Consider the following 17,858-nt stretch of genomic DNA (forward strand, 5'->3'; position numbering starts at 1 on the left):
ATTTTCTGGATTTTTTTTTCTCCCTCATTTTGTCTGTCATAGTTGAAGTGTACCTATGATGAAAATGACAGGCCTCTCTCATCTTTTAAGTTGGAGAACTTGCACAATTGGTGGCTGACTAAATACTTTTTTGTCCCACTGTATATGGATATATATATTTACCCCCCCAAAAATATGGGGGATTGGAAATGATGCAGACAATTACATTGATGAAAGCAACAATCTTTCCGCAATATTAAGCTAATCCACCCCTAAAAAAATCGAAAACATTATTGTGCACAGACAACAGCACAAAGGGCAAGCAGGTAGAGACAACACATCACGCAAAGCAGCCACAACTGTCACTAAGAGTGTCCATGATTGAGTCTTTGAATGAAGCGATTGAGTTAAAACAGTCCAGTTTGAGTGTTTGTTGCAGCTCGTTACAGTCGCTAGCTGCAGCGAACTGAAAAGAGCAGCGACTTAGGGATGTAGGTACTTTGGGGACTGTAATATTTGTGTTGTGGAGAAATGACCAGGCAGGAGACAGGAGTACAGTTAGTTTTCGTTTAGTCAAAACCCCTCGTGCTCTACAGTTCCCGGCACCCTAGTGCGCATGTGCATTTTCTATTAGGTGTAGTAACGTAACACTGCCGTAATACATTACTGCTTAGTAACAGCATAGTAACTAATATAAAAATATGTAGATCCCAGATACTACAGGGACCTTTAGCAGAATGTCACAGGCAGAACGGGTGTTATATGTGGAGGATGAGGGCTGCAGTAGGCATCTCAGATAGGGGGGAGTGAGGCCTAAGAGGGTTTTATAAATAAACATGGGTGGGTCTTGCGACGGGTACAAAGAAATGACCAGTTTACAGAAGAGTAATGTGATGTGTTCTATAAGGAGCATTGGTGGCAAATTTGATGCCCGAATGGTAAAGAACATCTAGCTGCTCTAGAGCACCCTTACCTGACGATCTATAAATTGTCTCCGTAATCTAGCATGGGTAGGATGGTCATCTGAATCAGGGTTAGTTTCAGATTATGGAATGTTGAAAAGATGGATAATAAAGTGGATATTAAATCAAATGTATTGGTCCATGTTTCAGTTGCATAAGTAATCAGACTGTGATTTACAAAATAAAGTAATGATTTGAATATGTGCCCAATGAGTGTTGCCAGCACAACAATCTTTGACATTAAGTTTGAGTTGAGTCACATAAAAGGAATGATTAGATTCCCTACCCCCTTCAAAAAATATTTTAGCTAAATATTTTCCTCACTACTGTTCTGGATGCATACAATGTATCTTTTTGAATGCAAGAAAATTAAGGGGAAAAAATAGAATGAATTTGAAGGGCCCATTCGAGACCCCCTCTACAGACGTCTGATGACGACGTGTCTGATAGCATTTTGCCCCACAAGCGCAGTGCAGAATGGATGCAGAATGAGAAGCAATATTTCCAGATTGTACCTTATCCAGTGCACGACACGCTTTCCGGAAGGTTTCTCTCTGACAAGTAGCATTTTTTAAAATTAATTCATGAAGATTTGAAAGAGATTCTTTACTTGGAGGCGGTGAATTACTCACTTTGAGGAAGTGAGAGCACAAAAAGGTCGACATAATTTGAAGAAAAGACAGCATGCATGCTGTGTTTCTGAGGACCACGCTGACATGGAATTTCATCTTTTTCTGACCACCTCCAGACAAAATATTGATAACTGCGCCTGCATGAACAAAAATGGAGAGGAAAACACACTTTGTTTTGGGGAGAGAACGAAGGACAAACACCGTTAACTAGGTAGCTTGCTACCCGATACCGAGGCTTGGATGTTGTCGTTTTGTCAGGATGGTTATCTAAAATATGAATAACGTTACAGCAGTGTAAAGCCCTGGTTTCATTGTATGTCGCTAGCTAGCTGGGGACACTAGCCAGCCACCTCACTAGCTAGTTAACTCGTAGCAAGCCAATTGCAAATTGTTATTTATGGCTGGCTTGCGTACTTGTTAGCCTACTAGCTAGCTAGATGGTTTAATATTGGACAGAAACCTATTACAGTAGCTAGGTATTGACTGCTGAACAGTGGCAGTCAATACAGCTGTCTGTTCAGTGTGTCAAGTTATTCTATATTAAATACCTTATAGTACCTTGTCTTTAAATGGCACTGATAAGGATTTAGTGAGCTATCTACTCCATGGTTCATCACAGCCAGGATTGTGCCAATTTATCAGATTTGACTGAACCTAGCTTGAAAGTGGTTGGCACTTCACCAGAAGGGCGATTACATGGTTTTAAACAGCGTTCTACAAATGTTTGTGGAGAATTTCAGAGGAACATAACATAAAACTTGATTGACAGCACTGAAGTCCACCTCTTCTTTATGCGTCTTTCCTCCTTCCTGGCCGTGTTCAGGCCTGCTTTCCCCCTTATCCTGGGGCTCTCTTTGGGATGCAGCCTGAGCCTGCTGATGGTCTCCTGGACCCAGGGAGACCCATTTGACTCGTGTGGAGATGAACTGGGCAATTAGCGGTCTCTTCCTGGGCAGCAACAGGGGAGACCCCCATGGGGACCAGAGAGGTGGTCCTGGGAATGAGGACTTCCAGCCACGCATCATACCATACCGCAAGGACCCCAACTAACCACACAATAAGGTCCTCAGGTGAGCATTTTGGGATGGATGCACAGAGGAATAACACATCCTAGCCTAACACTAGGTTTCAGAGATAAGAGTTTGCAAATGGGCAGGTTTTTCACTTAAAATGGATACCAAACAAAATCCATTGATTTCAAAGTTTAACAAACCATACAACTCTATGCAAAATGATTACTTTTAACAATTTACACATACAATTCTACAAACACATTTATTGGAAGAAAGGTGCAGATGCAAAGTTTTGTAACAGAATTTAGGTAAAATCTTCCTCTTTTCAATGTGACCACATTATCCAAAAATTCTTAAATATCTTCTCCAAATTAAGATATAAAGTTGTCTGCAGAAGGAATGGGGTGTCAGCTATGACTTGACACCTTGAGTTTGAAAAAATCTCTTTAGGTTATTGAACTACAATAAGTGAAGTGGATTTACACCCAGTAACAGAATTGCCGTAACACCATTTTATCATGTGTCCCTGATCTATACTACACAGAAATGCATAATTATGGATATGAATGTCATTCTCTTCATGGTGATGTATCCTGAATAAGTACACACAGGTAGAAATATGCAATATCCTCCTTTATGCATATTTGGGTATTATCCTACACACTGGCTATTATTTTAATGAGCTCCGCCAACAAACAAGACCAAATTTGGATGTTCTGGACCCGACCAATCATAGACGTTTATGTTTCACAAGTTTGGACATCAAAGTACAGCAAAGTCGAGTATAGTTCAGAAGAGTATAGTTCAGTACAGTGTACTCAACTCTAGTGTTCTCTACTTTGTACTGTACTCTACTCTCCTGACAATCTACTCTACACAACTGTGCTGTACTTTGGAACTGTGTGGCGCAGCCGTCTAAGGCACTGCATCGCAATGCTAGAGGCGTCACTACAGACTCGGGTTCGATCCCTGGATGTATCACAACTGGCTGTGATTGGGAGTCCCATAGGGCGGCATACTATTGTCCCAGCGTCGTCTCGGTTAGAGGAGGGTTTGCCCGGGGTAGGCGCTGAAATCCAGGGCAGACTGACCGATTTGATCACAGAATTTAGATTTTTAATGACTTAATAATTCATATACAAAATTGGTATCAGTAAAAACACTAACTAAGTGATAGGTCTACCTTGATAGTTCTGTGAACTTTCATTGTCCTCCCTTCACATGAGGGAAAGAAATTAGACAATATCTTAAAAGATCTGTGGGATTTTGGTAAAGGAATTTCAAGGCACAAGGCAATGTTTCTTACACTTACAGAAGGCAGAAAAAAGTGTTTATATTAGTTGCCAGGGGTATTTACTTCAATATTATTGTTTTTGTAATACATTTTAAGACTTTCTGGTAGATGTTTTCTAAGACCCCTTTTATCTGTTTGACAAATCAAAGAATTTTGCTTATTGCACATACATATATATATATTTTTTTAAATAATTTTTTGTCGTGCCCTTTCATTTGACATGCTCCTATGAACTTGACATGTTTGTACTTGGATGGATACTTCTACATGGAAATGACCAAAAGGAAGACACTGCTTAAAAATAAATGCAGAGCTATTGGATCTCTTTTATGAAATCCTCTTTTATAACTGTCATAAAAAATAATGCACCCCAGTGCGAGGCATGAGTGGTGTTTTCTGGGAACTAACGCTTATGCAACCTGCTAACATTGCCAAATTCGTCATCGATATGTAAATGACGCAAATCATGACTTTCGCTGCAGATGCATCACACGTTGTTTCAAAAGGAAGGCCTTTATAGGCCACTGTCTGTTTGATTCTCACAGATTTTCGTTGTTTGTTCACCCATTTTTAAACTGATTTGATCTGTTTGTACTGAGTCTAAACCACTCTGGTTGATATGATGTAGAATATGTCGGCCTACACTTTTAGGGAACAGATACCATAATTTCTTAGGCTATATGAAAGTTGTTAAAAAAGGAAGGTGAAGAAAGAGATGGCCAATGCTATTAGACCGCTACTGACATTTCACCCCTTGATAAAGATTTGTTTAAAAAGCCCATGGCCAATTCCATGTAAAGAACCCTGGCTTGAGTACTAACGGGAAGTTCATAGGAGCACATCAAATTTGGTGTCAAATGAAAGCTAAGAGTCTATATTTGTTTAGATGTAAAGTCCCCTGTTTTTGGGACCTGAGTGTTTCTGGTGCCGGTTCTGACCGACATTTTCGTATATAAATCAATATGTGGACACCATAGATCGAAATGGCTTGCATTGCGCGGTAGCCCTGATTCTCACAGACACAGGACATATGTCTCTTCTGCCTGTATGAAGCAGGATGTGAAATCCGATACCACTTGAAGCGGGGATGTCCCTCCTACCATTTCATTCTCTCTTCGTACTGTCCATCAGAACTCTACGTCACAGCCACTAGCAAAGCATATGTCTGGAATTCTTACATTGTAATGCAGCAGGAGGGAGTGGTTTTGTCTCTAGCACATTCAAACATCGATTTATAGCCAGTAATCTAAAATAGTAGATTCATATGAGATGAAAGGCAAGTTCCTAACGATTTCAGGAAGCCAAGCTATAGCTCAGTGAGACGTTCACAGCGATGGGGGCAGACTTTTTGATCAAGACAGACCTTTAGAAAATATGCACCTTTTCTCTAACACTAAATATACGTACAGTACCAGTCAAAGGTTCGGACACACCTACTCATTCAAGGGTTTTTCTTATTTTTTAAAACATTTTTTAAAACTATTTTCTACATTGTAGAATAATATTGAAGACATCACAACCATGTATAAAACAAATATTATGGAATAATGTAGTAACCAGAAAAGTGTTAAACAAATCCAAATATTTAATATATTTGAGATTCTTCAAAGTAGCCACCCTTTGTCTTGATGACAGCTTCGCACACTCTTGGCATTCTCTCAACCAGCTTCATGAGGTAGTCACCTGGAATGCATTTCAATTAACAGATGTGCCTTGTTAAGTTAATTTGTGCGTTTGAGCCAATCAGTTGTGTTGTGACAAGGTAGAGCTGGTATACAGAAGATAGCCCTATTTGGTAAAAGACCAAGTCCATATTATGGCAAGAACAGTTCAAATAAACATAGAGAAACGACAGTCTAAACCACTACTAAAGGACACCAATAATAAGAAGAGACTTGCTTTGGCCAAGAAACACGAGCAATGGACATTAAAGCGGTGGTAATCTGTTCTTTGGTCTGATGAGTCCAAATGTGAGATTTTTGGTTCCAACCGCTGTGTCTTTGTGAGACGCAGAGTAGAGGAGGATGATCTCCGCATGTGTGGTTCCCACCATGAAGCATGGAGGAGGAGATGTGGGGGTGTTTTACTGGTGACACTGTCAGTGATTTATTTAGAATTCAAGGCATACTTAACCATCATGGCAACCACAGCATTCTGCAGTGATACACCATCCCATCTTGTTTGCACTTAGTGGGACTATCATTTGTTTTTCAACAGGACAATGACCCAAAATACACCAGGCTGTGTAAGGGCTATTTTACCAAGGAGGGTGATGGAGTGATACATCAGATGACCTGGCCTCCACAGCCACCCAACCTCAACCCAATTGAGAAGGTTTGGGATGAGTTGGACCGCAGAGGGAAGGAAAAGCAGCCAACCACATATGTGGGAACTCCTTCAAGACTGTTGGAAAAGCATTCTTCATGAAGCTGGTTGAGAGAATGCCAAGCGTGTGCAAAGCTGTCATCAAGGCAAAGGGTGGCTACTTTGAAGAATCTCAAATATAAAATATATTTTGATTTAACACTTTTTTTGGTTACTACATGATTCCATATGTGTTATTTCATAGTTTGGATGTCTTCACTATTATTCTACAATGTAGAAAATAGTACGAATAAAGAAAAGCCCTTGAATGGCGCAGTGGTCTAAGGTACTGAATCTCAGTGCAAGAGGTGTCACTACAGTCCCTGGTTCGAATCCAAACTATCACATCTGGCCGTGATTTGGGTGTTCCATGGCCAAGCGTCGCCGGGGTAGGGCACCATTGTAAATAAGAATTGGTTCTTAACTGGCTTGCCTAGTTAAATAAAACATTTAAATATAATAATAATAAAATATACAAATTGAAAAATGATTAGGTGTCCACACTGTTAACTGGTACTGTATATATTAAAATATCGTCTTTGTCTCTCAATCATTGTAATCTAAATGAAAAGGTTACAAATCTAAAAGTTCAAATTCACCCAGAGAGCCCTTAGATTGTGTGAAAAGGCCGCACTTAACCGTTGCACTTGAATCATTCCCACGGTGAATGGCTAAGCCCGCTATGCTATGAAACCATACACTATTGCAGAGACTTTGATATTACTAGCCACAATTGATATGGTGAAAACCATGTGTGGGGAGGCAGAGGCATAGACACTCACATCAATACCTTTGTCAGATAACACTATGAAACTACTAATTGATGCTATAGCTAGCAATCAAGAGTGAACGACTCAAACTCCCCACCTCATGCTCTCCAAATGGATGTTAGCTGTTAGGGCCGAGATGCATTGACCTTTGTTCGCTACATGTTAGAGGATGCAATTCATGAGGACATATTTTTTTTTTTTGTCTCACAATTCCCGAGCATGAAACGGCACATGGGATGTTCAGGGTGCTGCATGGCTATATTAACGAATAACAGATTCCATGGGATTGAATGGTGGGCTTTTGCACAGATGGGGCTCCATCTATCACGGGATGGCGGGCAGGCCTCTGCACTCGAGTTATGAATGCGTCTCCCTCTGCTATATGGACGCAATGTATGATACACACACTGAGCTGTAATGGAGATACACCGAGAGCAACTGGCGGAAGAGCTGAGCGCAGAACTGAGATACGGCCCAGGTAACTTCTATTGTTAAACTACTTCGTGCACACCTGTTCGCAAAACGAGGTGGAGATCTGGGATCAGAGCAGGACAATGTTCTATTTCACACCGAGGCTTGGTGGTTATCGAGGAGAAGTGTTGGAAAGATCTTTTGAATTGAGAGGGGAACTGTCATTTTTAATGGATGTAAAAAATATATATTTATAAAAAGACTGTTGACTCTGTGTAAACAAATAAAATGTCTCATTGCCTATGTAACAGACATTTGGGAAACTGACTGAACTGAACACAAGCATGCAACGGAAAAACAAAAATTCTACAGATGAGTGACTGAATCAGCTAAATCCATTTGACTGTGATCCTGGCTCCGTGAGCTTGCCAGGAAGTGAAATCCAACAGCTGATCGAGCTGTCATGTGGCCGCATTCACGGGTCACTATGGAGGAGTTTTGGATCGGACTCAAAGGGAATACTTTGAGTATCCTCTGGCGGACTGCAATAGCATCGAATAGCTCCCGTGATATGCAACTGTTCAGGGAAGTCAGGAACCAATACACGCAGTCAGTCAGGAAAGCAAAGACCAGCTTTTTCAAGCAGAAATTTGCATCCTGTAGCTCTAACTCCAAAAAGTTCTGGGACACTGTGAAGTCCATGGAGAACAAGAGCACCTCCTCCCAGCTGCCCACTGGACTGAGGCTAGGTAACACGGTCACCACCGATAAATCCATGGTAATTGAAAACTTCAACAAGCATTTCTCAAAGGCTGGCCATGCCTTCATCCTGGCTACTCCAACCTCAGCCAACAGCTCTGCCCCCCCCCACAGCTACTCGCCCAAGCCTCCCCAGCTTCTCCTTTACCCAAATCCAGATAGCAGGTGTTCTGAAAGAGCTGCAAAACCTGGACCCATACAAATCAGCTGGGCTTGACAATCTGGACCCTCTATTTTTGAAACTATCGCCGCCATTGTCACAACCCTTATTACCAGCCTGTTCAACCTCTCTTTCGTATCATCTGAGATCCCCAAGGATTGGAAAGCTGCCTAGATCATCCCCCTCTTCAAAGGGGGAAACACCCTGGACCCAAACTGCTACAGACCTATATCCATCCTGCCCTGCCTATCTAAGGTATTCGAAAGCCAAGTTAACAAACAGATCACCGACCATCCCAAATCCCACCGTACCTTCTCCGCTGTGCAATCCTGTTTCCAAGCCGGTCACGGTACTAAACAATATCATAACCATCATCGATAAAAGACAGTACTGTGCAGCCGTCTTCATTGACCTGGCCAAGGCTTTCGACTCTGTGTCAATCACCATATTCTTATCGGCAGACTCAGTAGCCTCGGTTTTTCTAATGACTGCCTTGCCTGGTTCACCAACTACTTTGCAGACAGAGTTCAGTGTGTCAAATCGGAGGGCATGTTGTCCGGTCCTCTGGCAGTCTCTATGGGGGTGCCACAGGGTTCAATTCTCGGGCCAACTCTTTTCTTTGTATATATCAATAATGTTGCTCTTGCTGCGGGCGATTCCCTGATCCACCTCTACACCTTCCTTGGACTCTGTGCTATCGAACCTCCAAACGAGCTTCAATGCCATACAACACTCCTTCCGTGGCCTCCAACTGCTCTTAAATGCTAGTAAAACCAAATGCGTGCTTTTCAACCGTTCGCTGCCTGCACCCGCACGCCCGACTAGCATCACCACCCTGGATGGTTCCGACCTAGAATATGTGGACATCTATAAGTACCTAGGTGTCTGGCTAGACTGTAAACTCTCCTTCCAGACTCATATCAAACATCTCCAATCTAAAATCAAATCTAGAGTCGGCTTTCTATTTCGCAACAAAGCCTCCTTCACTCATGCCGCCAAACTTACCCTAGTAAAACTGACTATCCTACCGATCCTCTACTTCTGCGATGTTATCTACAAAATAGCTTCCAATACTATACTCAGCAAGCTGGATGCAGTTTATCACAGTGCCATCCATTTTGTTACTAAAGCACCTTATACCACCCACAACTGCGACCTGTATGCTCTAGTCGGCTGGCCCTCGCTACATATTCGTCGCCAGACCCACTGGCTCCAGGTCATCTACAAGTCCATGCTAGGTAAAGCTCCGCCTTATCTCAGTTCACTGGTCACGATGGCAACACCCACCCGTAGCACGCGCTCCAGCAGGTGTATCTCACTGATCATCATTCTGCTCTTTTGCACACCAGTATCTCTACCTGCACATGATCATCTGATCATTTATAACTCCAGTGTTAATCTGCTAAACTGTAATTATTCACTCATATGGCCTATTTATTGCCTACCTCCTCATGCCTTTTGCATACAATGTATATAGACTCTTTTCCCCCCGTTTTTTTCTACTGTGTTATTGACTTGTTTATTGTTTACTCCATGTGTAACTCTGTGTTGTTGTCTGTTCACACTGCTATGCTTTATCTTGGCCATGTCGCAGTTGTAAATGAGAACTTGTTCTCAACTAGCCTATCTGGTTAAATAAAGGTGAAATAAAAAATTTTAAAATACTGTGCAGTCTCCCTCTGATGTGTAAAACTTGTGGTATGCTGATTTGGTGCATTTAAAACAAATATTGATCCAGGTTTGATGTGACAGGAGAGATTTAGGTGCACACTGTCGACCATGCCCGCTGACTTTGAGAAGCTCCAACGCGACATGCTTCAAGCAGACCCATCTCATTCGTGGTGGTGAGATAAGGGAAATTATGTCAGATTAATTTGCAACTGACTGTCACAACCCCTCATTAAATGTATATGATGTTGAGTTGAGAATACAATAAGAAATACTGTTAGAATGTTTTGCAATTGACTGCCATAGCCACAATAAAAAATGAAGTACATTGTTTTTCAATGAGAATTTTCAGTTATCAAAATGAGGTCGTGGGCCCAAAAACTTTGCGAACCCCTGTCCTAAACCAATTTAGAACTGGACCAGAGGACAACCCACCTCTCCAGTCTGTCCAGAAGGACATCATGGTAAACAGTGTTGAATACAGCACTTAAATCCAAGAGTACAAGGACAGAGAGCTTTTTGGCATCTTTGTTGTAGCTAAGATAATTGACCACTTTAACTAAGGCTGTCTCTGTGCCTTGGGGAGCACAAAAACCAAATGGAACATTTTCAAAAATACAGTTGGCACTTAAAAAATAATTTAGCTGTTTGAATATCAATTTCTCCAGAATTTTGTTTTAAGAATGGAAGGTTGGAGATTGATTGAAAATTGCTAAAAGCTAAAGACTAGATTACTTTTCTTCTGAAGGCGTTTCACCATAGCAGTTTGTAGTGCAGTGGGGAAAGTGCCCGTGAACAGGGAGGGATTAACAATAGCTTGCATTTCTTCAGATATGCAATAAAAAACTGTTTTAAAGAAGGGGTGGGGTAGGATCGAGAAGGCAGGTAAAAGACTTAAGTTTTGATATCACTTTCTGTCTGCATCAACCAGGGGAAATAACTCCACAGTGCCTTTGCGTGGTAGGCACATATCATCAAACTTCTCATCAGGTCTTGCTTGACTTGATACTCAGCCTAATGTTTATTATCTTGTCTCTGGCATATGCTGCAAACTCATCACATTTAGATGTGGAGGAATGTTCACACAGGTTTGCGGGGTTAGGATTTATCAGGCCATCAATGGTCGAGAAGAGCACTCTCAAAATATTCTGATTATTAGTGCTCAAGTTAGGCTCATTTTTCTGTCAGGCATTTCTAATTGTATATATTGAGTGTACAAAACGTTAAGGATCCCACCCCCTTTGGCCCCCTTTGGCCCTCAGAGCAGCCTCAATTTTGTCAGGGACTGGACTGTACAAGGTGTCAAAAGCGTTCCACAGGGATGCTGTCCCATGTTGACTCCAGTTGGCTGGATGTCCTTTGGGTGGTGGACCATTCTTGATACACACGGGAAACTGTTGAGTGTGAAAAACCCAGAAGTGTTGCAGCTCTTGACACAAACTGGTGTGCCTGGCATCTGCTCCTATACCCCGTTCAAAGGAACTTAAATATTTTGTCTGCCCATTCACTCTCTGAATGGCACACATACACAATCCATGTCTCGAACGTCTCAAGGCTTAAAAATCATTCTTTAACCTGTCTCCTCCCCTTCATCTGCACTGATTTTAAATGGATTTAACAAGTGACATCAATAAAGGATCATAGGTTTCACCTGGATTCACCTGGTCAGTCTATGTCATAGAAAGAGCAGGTGTCCTTAATGTTTTGTACACTGTGTATAGCCAAGTTGCTCTCTCAAAATATCATAGTGGACCTGGAACTTTGATTTTCTCCACTTCTACTCTGCCTTTCTGCAATTTCTCTTTAATTTGATTTGTTTCCTCACTCATCCAAGGGGCTCTCCGTTTAGATGTGTCCCTTTTCAACCTTACTGGAGCTATGGCATCAATGGCCACCCTTACTTTGACATTAAAGTTATGAACTAAGTCATCACAAGAGGACGGCAGAATGGGTGATGGTGTATTGTTCATACACTCAATAACATCTGAAGCAACCTCAGAGGTAAGTTAGCGTTTCGTAGCCCTTTCCGGCAATTAATGACCTAAAGAGCCACCTTTGGCCTAATGGGTGGAATGTTATCAATATTTTCCATAATTTCATAATTAATAAAGATTATAAAATAAAACAACATCCAGTGTTTCTCTGTCAAACCCACTGGGGAGCCAGGCCCAGCCAATCAGAATGAGTTTTTCCCCACAAAATGGCTAGATTACAAACAGAAATACTTCTCAGTTTCATCAGCTGTCCGGGTAGCTGGGCCTGCAAGCGAAGAAGACGGATGTGAAGGTCCTGGGCTGGCATGGTTACATGTGGTCTGCGGTTGTGAGGCCGGTTGGACGTACTGCCAAATTCTCTAAAACGACGTTGGGAGGTGGCTTATGGTAGAGAAATTAATATTAAATTATCTGGCAACAGCTCTGGTGGACATTCCTGCAGTCAGCATGCCAATTGCATTGTGTTGTGTGACACAACTGCACATTTTAGTGGCCTTTTTTTGTCACCCGCACAATGTGCACCTGTGTATTGATCATGCTCTTTAATCAACGTCTTGATATGCCACACCTGTCAGGTGGATGGATTATCTTGGCAAATGAGAAATGCTCACAAACAGAGAAATAAGCTTTTTTTGCATATGGAAAATTTCAGAGATCTTTTATTTCAGCTCATGAAATATGGGACCAACACTTTAGATGTTGCGTTTATTTTTGTTCTGTATATATAAATTGTAATATTGGGATGAACTCAAAATGTAGTACATTTCAACTCTACTTCTTTTAAGTTCATAGCCATGTGTGTAAGGTGTATATTTTTGTTTCAAATTAGATTTGTGTAAGACTACCAAGAATCACTCTGTAACCCTGATTTAGCCCACTGCAGTAAAACTGAATATTGTGTTTAGTTTTACCCTGTGCTATGGGCAACAAGGTAGTAAAAAATACTCAGTGGTGATCAGATAAAGCATCATCAATAATAGAGTATTTGTCAATAGAAAGCCCATTGGTAATAACCAGGTTCAGAGTGTGGCAGCGGTTATGGATGAGCCCAGTAACATGTTGGATAAAGTCCATAGAGCTCAAAAGATTAATATGTTCAATGGCCTTGGAGTCAGTATCTTTGTCAACATGAATATTAAAATCACTCAACACAAAGTAGTTCAAGGACAATAGCTCAGAGAAATCAGTAAAGAAAGTGGGGCAGTGCTATACAGGGGTATAGATCACCAAAGATGTCTGTTTCACAAGCGTGGACAGCAGAGTACAGTAAAGAAAATTAGAATAATAGTGTGTTGAAAGGGGATACCTAGTCAGTTGTACAACTGAATGCTTTCAACTCAAATGTGTCTTCCGCATTTAACCCAACCCCTCTGAATCAGAGATACTTTTGTGTACCTATTCAGGATGCATCACCATGAAGAGAATGACATTTATAATGATGCATTTCTGTGTAGTACATATCAGGGATCCATGATGTCATTCTGTTACCGGGTGTTAATCCACTTCAATGAGCATAACATGTTTTCAAACTCAAGGTGTCATGTCATAGCTGACACCCCACTCTTTGTGCAGACATCTTTGAATCATAATTTTGGTTACATGTAGTCTCTTAGTCTCTTAAACGGAGACTACATGTACATCTCCATTGTATTTGTGTTCCGTATAAATTGTGCATTATTTATGGTTTGTTTAACTTTGAAATCAATGGTTTTTGTTTGCCATACTTTAAGTATCAAAAAACTCTGATTCTCAGCATCACTCTGTTACTGTGGAATTGACCCCATACAGTTTGATAATCCTACTAATCGCTTCTCTCCGAATCACCTCTTAAAGCGGATTAGTGGCCTGGATAGTTATAATTAGCCAGTTAACCTAGAGGGTCTGAAGAGACCACCATTTGTACGGTCTGTTTTCAGTCAGTCATGGGACAGAATGATTACACTTTATTGAAGTGTCTTCTTTTATGAAAGGCTTAACCATAACTGTATTTTGATACCTCTTGAATATGACTGATCTCCTTTGGTCATAGCCTAAATCCTTACATTTTGCAGATGTTGAGAGTTAAGTCTACACTGTAAAGTTCAGCAATGATATCCAATCCCAGTACCTAGCCATCTGGACAAGAATGGACACTAGGCGCATTCAAGACTTACATTCACCTTGACAGTCATTTACCAGACGTTTTTAAACCAACTTTACTTATAACAAGTGCATTTTTAAGTAGAAAAAATAACATTGTAACAACTTTTTATTAGCATATTGTTAAATAGTACATTAAATGCATAGTAAATAACTCCGTAAGACGGGGCCTGTTCCTTATTTCATCTATGTAATAAAATAAATCACCCAGCTCCGCTCAGTAATGAGTGAGTTTGATTTGAAACAGTGAATGTCCCTCTGAACGCCTCCTCTATGATCAGGACGCGCTACATCCACACGGAGCTGGGCATCCAAGAGCGCCTCCTGGTGGGCGTGCTGACCTCGCGGGCCACCCTCAACACGCTGGCAGTGGCGGTGAACCGCACCGTGGCCCACCACTTCCACCGCACCTTCTTCACGGGCCTGCGCAGCTCCAAGGTCCCCCACGGCATGACGGTGGTGGCCCACAGCGACGACCGGCTCGTGTGGCTGATGTACGAGACGGTACGTTACCTGCACCAGCACAATGGCTTGGACTGCGACTGGTTTTTCCTGGCCCAGGACGACACCTACATGCAGGCCGAGCTGGTGGGCCACCTCAGCATGGGACAGGACCTCTACTTGGGCCGGTCAGAGGAGTTCATCGGTGGGGAAGAGAGAGCCAGGTACTGCCACGGGGGCTATGGCTACTTGCTCTCCCGCAGCCTGCTGGCCCGCCTGCAGCCCCACCTGGACACCTGCCGCAACGACATCCTCAGCGTCAGGCCTGACGAATGGCTTGGGCGCTGCATCATCGACTACCTGGGTCTGAGCTGTGTGGAGGTACACCAGGTAAAACACACAGCTAAGACATCATTATTATAAAACCCATCTATAGAGTTGTTCAATAACGATTACCAGTCTTTTATCAATGCTATGTCATCATGATTTACAGTACTTTGACTACACCCATCAGTTGTCTTACCTGCGGGATGGCTAACATTTCCCTCCCCGCTGTTTGCATGTTACTTACAGGACATGACATATTGCTCCTTTGAGCTGGGGAAGAAAGCAGACCCAGAGCGAGAGGACAGTACCCAGTTTAAGAATGCCTTCACAGTCCACCCTGTGTCAGAGCCCAGCCTCATGTACCGCCTGCACAAACACTTCAGCCAGATCGAACTGGACTGGACCTACCTACAGATACAGCAGCTGCAGGTTGATTTTGTTTAATGGAATCAGATGGGCTTTCTGTATGGTTCTGGCTGTTTGAGGAGTCGGCACTGGTGTTGGTTTGACTGGTTACGGGTCCAGTGTGCAAATGTTCAGTTTTCCTATATACCTTACCAATTTCTACACCTACACACCCAATATTTAGGCATTTAACAGTGACCAAACCGTTTTGTGAGGATGTGATGTTTGAAATTCCGACATCAACTCATTCTAAATGTACCTGCTAATGTCATTTTGTAAACAATCCGTCAGTTTAAAAGTGTGAACTTTGTAAATCAATTCAATACAACTTTATTTATCCACTCTGGCAATTAAGAATCAAATCACGCAAAGTCCTCCACATAGAAAATAGCCTACAGTATACAACAAGCATCACATGATTCCCTAACACACCCCTCATACAATATAATACGCTTATAATAAGCTTTGAGAGACGCTGACCAAGGAGAATGTCAACCCATTAGAGTTAAATCTTGAATCAACTACCATCAACATTGTTGACATAGTATTGAAGAAATAAATATTTTAAGATGCTTTTGATACATGTAAACACAGTTGTGTCATTATGGTTGTCTTTTGTCCAGGTCCAGATCAACAACCTGAGTGAGTTGACCCCAGAGGGTAAGGTGGGGGCTATCTGGCCAATCGGGGTCAATCCTCCCTTCATGCCAAAGACTCGTTTCGAGGTCATCAACTGGGAGTACTTCACAGAGGAGCACATCTACTCATGCTCCGACAATGTCCCCAAGTGTGAACTGCGTGGCGCCAACTGGGCCGACGTGAGCGCCGTGCTGGAGACGGCCGTGAAGCACCTCAACGAGCACTACCAGCCCCAGCTGCGCTTCAAGAAACACCGCCTGCTCAACGGCTACCGGCGCTTTGACCCCACCCGGGGCATGGAGTACGTGCTGGACCTGGCCCTGGAAGCCTTCACACAGAAAGGTCACAGCCAGATGATCGCCAAGCGGGTCAGCCTGCTCTGCCCCCTCAGCACCATTGAGATCATCCCCATGCCCTATGTGACGGAGGCCACCTGGGTGCAGGTCATCCTGCCCCTCACGGCCCGCGAGCAGGACTTTGTGGGTAACTTCCTGGACATGTATGCGATGAACACGCTGGACACGCACGACAATGTCCTGCTCACCTTCCTGTTTGTCTACGACCCCTTTGACGCCCAGCGCGTCAGTCAGTCGGACGTGTTCGCCGGCATCAAGGCCATGATCGGAGGTGGAGAAGCGCTACGGCGACGTGAGGATCCCCTGGATCAGCGTGAAGACTGAGGTGCCCTCGCAGGTCAAGCTGATGGACATAATCTCCAAGAAGCACCCGGTGGACACGCTCTTCTTCCTGGCCTCGGTGTGGACCGAGGTCAACGCCGACTTCCTCAACCGCTGCCGCATGAACGCCATCAGCAACTGGCAGGTGTTCTTCCCCACCCACTTCCAGGAGTTCAACCAGACCATCTTGTACCGCGACCAGCAGACCTTGGCTTCGACCGCCACGTCTTCGAGGAGGCATGCTTCTACAACACCGACTACATGGCGTCGCGCACCAAGATGGCCACTGACATCCTGAACAACGATGAGCTGCTGGAGAGCATGGACGTGTACGAGATCTTCGTGCGCTACTCGGGCTTGCACGTGTTCCGGGCGGTGGAGCCGGCGCTAGTGCAGAAGTACGTGCGGCAGGCGTGCAACCCGCGCTTCAGCGAGGACATCTACCACCGCTGTGTGCTCAGTAACCTGGAGGGCCTGGCCTCGCGGTCACACCTAGCCATGGCCCTGTTTGAGCAGGAGCAGGCCAACAGCACTTAGGGGGTCTAGTGGTACTTTTCCACTGAAACACTGGTGTCACTCCAGGCTTTTTTCAGGGACAGGCCTCAGAAGGCAACATCTTTGGGCCAAACACTGGTGCAAAGCCTGACAGTGGAAATGCACCATAGGTTTACCATCTAGAATGACTTGATACCTTTGGCCTTCTTTATGAACCTGAACCACACCGCCTAGACTTTTGGACGAGGCATATTATGGGATGTTGAATCTCCAAACAGATCCCTAAGGACCAAGAACCCATGTGCAATCTTAGGCCTGTAAAGACTGAGGAGTGATGTTACAACGTGTGTTCCTGCAAACTGTGTGCAGGCTGGCAGAACTCTGTGCCTTCACTCCAATGGTAGCCCAAGGGGAACTTCTATCGGTAGGTGATGAATGAACAATGAGCCTTGAGAAAACCGGCATGAGCCATATGTCTTCCTTCATGGCTGTGCTGAATTATGATTCTAATACTGGATTTAAAGAGAAGCCATTGAGTGTCTGTGTATTTTCTTTCATTTGACACTATGTTTATCCCATAGAGAGTATGGTTTGTTTCATTCCCTAGACAGATAGGGTCTGTTGTTTTTCTACGGATATTAAAGGCAGATGTCGCTTCTGGACTCTTTTCTGATGTTATTTTGGAATCACAGACCTAGCTATTTCCTTTGCTAGCTACAGTATCTTGTG

At 43.2% G+C, this 17,858-nt stretch overlaps 1 pseudogene; it reads left to right on the plus strand.

The window, feature by feature from the left end:
- The first annotated feature begins 1,381 nt into the window (after nt 1–1,381).
- Nucleotides 1,382–17,791, plus strand: LOC123991065 (annotated as a pseudogene).
- The last annotated feature ends 67 nt before the right edge of the window (nt 17,792–17,858 follow it).

This window comes from Oncorhynchus gorbuscha, linkage group LG12 (genome assembly GCF_021184085.1).
Source record: "Oncorhynchus gorbuscha isolate QuinsamMale2020 ecotype Even-year linkage group LG12, OgorEven_v1.0, whole genome shotgun sequence".
NCBI lineage: Eukaryota > Metazoa > Chordata > Actinopteri > Salmoniformes > Salmonidae > Oncorhynchus > Oncorhynchus gorbuscha.